Source organism: Nomascus leucogenys, chromosome 4, assembly GCF_006542625.1.
Source record: "Nomascus leucogenys isolate Asia chromosome 4, Asia_NLE_v1, whole genome shotgun sequence".
NCBI lineage: Eukaryota > Metazoa > Chordata > Mammalia > Primates > Hylobatidae > Nomascus > Nomascus leucogenys.
Window position 1 is genome coordinate 44,610,866 of NC_044384.1, and position 6,000 is coordinate 44,616,865.

The window sequence follows — 6,000 nt, forward strand, 5'->3', positions numbered from 1 at the left end:
TTCCCACCAGAGAAGGACAACACTGGAGGCTTCTTTTTTCCTTAGGGTTGTGATCTATACCAAGCAGCAAGACTCAGAGAAAATCATGTTTCTGCTAACAATTTACAGAAAACATAATTTAAGAATTTCTCATAATTTATAAAGAGTAAAAAGGGATTATGTAAAGATTATGTAACATCATGTTGTTTTTTGGAGGTCACTTAAAATTAGGATGATAAATATTGATATTGTTTCATTGATTATGTTCCAAATTCTCCAAATTGGCCAATAGTTATACTATGTAGTTACCATCCACTGTTCAAGCCTTAATTGAACAGTGGCTTTAATTGTAGTCATTAGTAAAAGTCTGGATCCTGGGATGGAAATAGATATTCCTTTCCTAGGGGTGAAAACCCCACTGATCAGCATCAACTGCGATAGTAATCAGCATATAACCAGGGAAAGTCCTTAAGCAGAGCGTTTTTCTTATCCAGGTTTATTCTTCTGTTACTTAGGCTGTCATTAATACTCCAAGTAAAGTAGTATAGTTCACTCTTCTGAATTTGTTTGTGTTTGTTGAAAACCCAGTATTTGGGTATTTAATTTAATTAGCACTAGATGTACATTGCCCCCTGTTTGCCTAGGAGTAGAAAAGCTAAGTGTCAGGTTGTGAGCCTCATTTTTAATGTGAGCCTCATTATAAGTATTTTGAGAGAGAAGCCATTCATTTTGTCTTTGTTCTCTTCACCATAATGTTCTTCATGTAAGAGGAACTCAAGTTCAAATGAACTATGAAAAGCGAAGAACAAACACCCAAACATTTGTATACAAAATAGGGGGATCAGTAAAAGTCTCCAGGAGCTTGAACAAAAAGTAATGCATTTTAAAATTTAAGTTTGAATTGGTTATGTAGAATCATAGAAATTAAAAATAAAAAAGGACATTAGAGTTCATATAATAAAATCTCCAAAAAAAATAAAAATAAAAAATAAAATGCAGGCATGAAAAGTGATCTCTAATTCATAGAGCAAGGTGGTTTATTTGTTTGTTTGTTTGTTTGTTTGTTTGTTTGTTTTTGAGACAGGGTCTTGCTCTGTAGCCCAGGCTGGAGTGCAGTGGTGTCATCTTGGCTCACTGCAACCTCAGCCTCCCAGATTCAAGCCATTCTTGTGCCTCAGCCTCCTTAGTAGCTGGGACTACAGGTGTGCACCACCGTGCTCAGAGAATTTTTATATTTTTAGTAGAGACGGGGTTTCACCATGTTGTCCAGGCTGGTCTCGAGCTCTTGACCTCAGGTGATCTGCCCACCTTGGTGTCCCAAAGTGCTGAGATTACAGGTGTGAGCCACCACGCCCAGCCCTAGAGCAGGATTTTGATAGTACAGATCAGAAGTGAAGTCGGCTGCTCTCCTTGCCACTGTCCTTTTTGCAATTTCAAATCATCTCTCATGGCACAGGACTTTAAATTTGGCAAATGATAATTTTTGGCAATATATGACAGGTGTGCAAAAGAGGTAAGTTTACAAATAACTTTGGAAAATGAAGTTTTGGGTTTTTGTTGTTGTTGTTGTTGGTTGGTTGATCGGTTTTACTTTTAATCCAGTGATCTACTTTAGAGAACTCTATTGAATCTGGGAAAACAAGGTAAGGGTGTCATAGTAGAACCATTCCAACATTTAGGGGGCCTGGGTAAGCTAGTATAAATGGAGGTCCAGGGATTGCTCCCTGCTTCTCCTGCCACTCCTAGCTCATGTCCTACTGGACATAGGCCATGTGTGCATGCAAGTGGAGACCCAGCTGGCAGCCCTAGTTCCACATCCCTCTGCACCTCCCCAAACAGCCACCCCTGGCATGCAGGGAAGAGGGATGCATGGGCCTAGAAACTGGACTTGGGATTAATTAGGGAATTCCAGGGTCATGGGGACCTGGAGCATGTTCTAGAATGGGGGTCCCTCTCCCTGTGAATAAAAATGCAGTGAGAAGAGAGTGCAAGTGGGCCAAGGGTAAGACACAGGGGATGTGGATAGTCATTGCATTCTTTATGAGGCAAATAATTAGAAACAGTTGAACTGTCTCACAATAGAGGAAAGGTTGAGTGTATCCGCATAATAAGAAATAATAAACCATTAAAACTTTAATCTTGGAGGCTATACAACAACACGGAAAATGTTCACTCTGTGTAATATCCAATATGAGATATCCAGGATGCAAAATTGAATAGATACTATGTGTCTATTCAATGACTTTAATTACATAAAGCTTCAAGTGAAAGGTCCACGTCTAGGATTTTATCCCACCAATATCTTGCATATCTGCATAAAGATTTAAGTACTAGAATGCTTGTTGCAGCATTATTTGTCACAGCAAAACGTACCCAATTCCTTTTATTCTGTAGGAATTGGGTGAATAAATTATGCTACATCCACACATCAAACAAATATGTAGCTGTCAGAAAGAATGAGACAGCTCTACATGCCAATATTAAATTCTCTCTAAGAAACATTTTAGGTGAAAAAAAGCAAGGTGCATGTAATATATTCCTATTGATGTAAAAAATGGGGTTTTATATATATGAAAAAATAAGACTACATGAGAATATTACAAGTGGTAATTGTTTTAAGGTGGCAGGGATATGGGTGATGATCTTTAATTATTTCCCAAACTTTCTTTAGTGCTTCTGTGGCTTAAAAAGGAAAATTAAGGAAAAATGAAGAGCTGGAAAAATGAATGCCTAAGCAACCATGAGAGGAGGTTTCCTAAACTCTGATCACACCTTCCTATGCTATTGAATTCTGTTGCTACTTAAAGTTTAGAACAGTTGTCCAGGCTGCAAGTTTTCATTGCCTCTGTTATATTCAGAGACAGAGTGCTATGCTTTGATTTCTATTAATACAGTCATTATAGCATTGAACATGTCTGTGTATTGTCATAAAATTATGAAAAACATGGTTTCTGGACTTTATTATTAGGTTGCATGACACAGTTATGCTCAAGAGAGAAGACTGAGTTCTCAAGAAATCTTTGGCTTTGGCTGAGATTTCCTGACTGGTTCATTTCTGTCAGTGATTGCTGGCACAGTCTCATGAATAAAACAAAGCATCTAAGTGCTTTTCTTGGCTTTTCTAACTGAGCCTTAACTTGCATTATTTTACCTTTAGACATTTTACCTCATTTTGTACCTACACTTCTGGCTCTTGATAACAATTTGATCCTAATGGAAAAATTAAGTCAGATAACGTCTACAGCAAAGGGGCCTGGTACCATTTTGAGAAGCCAGGGGTCTCAAGGGGATAAAACAATTAAATCTACAGAATTTCTTTATTTTCTGTATTCTGTGAGACTTAGCAAAACTCATAACAGATCTTTATCTTTCATTAGTCTTCTTGGCTATACAGGAGACATTTCAAGGGCTAAGCAGCACCTATAGAAGTGCCTGAATTATTAGTTCATGTTAGATTGCCAGTTGATGCTTGGTTCTACTCTAGTCCTTGAATTCTAATACTTTTCATTTTTTCAAATTCTTGGTAATAATTACATACATAAGTTGGTACTCTTTTCTTTGCACAGATGAAAAGGAAATGATTCTAAATTGATTAAATTTTATTCCAGTCATAGGCAAATTATTTATGATTACAGCTTCCTTAATTGGCACATAAACTAACTTTTAACTGTGGCTTATCTCCTAAAAATATGATTCATTAAAATTGGAGAAATTCTTGTGATTTATGCATACAGTTATGTTCCCTTTGCCCTTTGCAATGCTTTATTCAAATTAGTAAGTAATCAAATTGCCAAGTTTGGTTTACAACTGATGTTTTAATTAGTTTGGGATGGCAGCTCATTCATATGAAGACACATAAACCAGAAAAAGAGTGTTATATTTTTGAATTGAGTTGTTGTCTCAGATCAGAGTTCTATTGAACTTTTTCTTTTTCTTTTTTTGAAACAAGTTCTTACTCTGTTGCCCAGGCTGGAGTGCAGTGGCACAATCACAGCTCATTGTAACCTAGAACTCCTGGCTCAAACAATCCTCCCATCTCAGCTTCCTGAGTAGCTGGAAGTACAGCTGTGCATCATCATGCTGAGATAATTTTGTATTTTTTGTAGGGAAGGGAGTCTCACTTTGTTGCCCAGGCTGGTCTCGAACTCCTGGCCTCAAGCAATCTTCCACTCTCTGCCTCCCAAAGGTCTAGGATTACAGGTGTGAGCCACCACTCCAGCCTCTATTGAACTTCTTACCTTCTGTTTTCCGAATTTGAAATCTCCCTCTTTATTCTAGAGAGAGCAGATTCTGTATACATATTCTTTAAAATTTGCCATTTCCCCCCTCAGGAAGCCATCAGATTGATGATGGAACTAGTAAGACATTTTGTTTGCAGAGATCCTGATGGGTTTGAAAATTCTATATTTTTCCCGAGGCGGGCGGATCACGAGGTCAGGAGATCGAGACCATCCTGGCTAACACAGTGAAACCCTGTCTCTACTAAAAATACAAAAATATTAGCCGGGCGTGGTGGCAAGCGCCTGTAGTCCCAGCTACTCCGGAGGCTGAGGCAGGAGAATGGTGCGAACCTGGGAGGCGGAGCTTGCAGTGAGCCGAGATTGTGCTGCTGCACTCCAGCCTGGGGGACAGCGAGACTCCGTCTCAAAAAAAAAAAAGGAAAATTTTATATTTTTCTTTGTATAATTTGGCAGGCAGCAGAGAATGGTAGCAACAACATGGTTTTGGAAATTAGGCCAATATTGGAATCTCGATGTACTAATTACACTCGGCCCTCCTATATCTGTGGATTTCTCATAATGGATTTAACTAACTGCTGATGGAAAATATTTGGGAAAAAAATACAACAATAAAAAATACAAATAAAAAACTATACAGTATGACAACTATTTACATAGCACTTACATTGTATTAGGTATTATAAGTAATATAGAGAGTATATAAAGTTGTGAAAATTGATGATACAAATTGGAGTTATGCTTCGAAGGAACAGGGAAAAAAAGCACTCAGGGTACAAAGTGCCTGCTGCAGGAACTGTCTTGCAATCCCAGCCCCTGAAATGACCTGCTATAATCTTAAGACCAGCTTTAGTAGCTGCGGAATGGACCTGCCCTGACTCTAAGAGGTTTACCTACTGCCATCACTCACCAATCACAGTTTGTTCACTCAGAAAGACCTCATTAGCGCCAGTGAACTTTCTTTTGAAATGTTTTACATTTCCCTATCCCAATGAAACCTCAATCTTTTCTTTTGTTCTTTGGACATACTGAAGACCACCCTGGTCTGTGAGTACACCCCAAATTGCAATTCTGTTTTTATATATATTCGCAAATAAAACCTTTCGCTTAGAGATTCTTCTTTATATTTTATTTTATTTTAGCAAAGTGTATGGTAGGATATGTGTACGTTATATACAAATACTGGGCTGGGCGTGGTGGATCACGCCTGTAATCCCAGCACTTTGGGAGGCTGAGGCAGGCTGATCACCTGAGGTCAGGAGTTTGAGACCAGCCTGGCCAACATGGTGAAACCCTGTCTCTATTAAAAATACAAAAATTAGCCGGGCCTGGTGGTGGCCACCTGTAATTCCAGTTACTTGGGAAGCTGAAGCTGGAGAATCGCTTCAACCCAGGAGGCAAGGAAGGTTGCAGTGAGCTGAGATGGCATTATTGCACTCCAGCCTGGGTGACTAGTGAAACTCCGTCTCAAAACAAAACAAAACAAAAAAATGCACCATTTTTTTTATAAGGGACTTGAGCATCCTTGGATTTTAGTATTTACAGAGGATATACCCCATGAATATCCAGGAAGAACTGTGCTAGCTACTTTGATATAGAGGGCCAAGTGTACTAGTTACTTTACACAGTGTATTACACAATTGTTTAAAAAATAAAGGAGTCATAATAATCTTTATCCTGCTAGGGAGTTGTGAGTCATGATAACAGAGAATACATAAAGTTGCTCAGGCAGTGCCTGGTATCTATAGTTTTCAATTTGACCTTTAATTCAATAAAAGTAAAT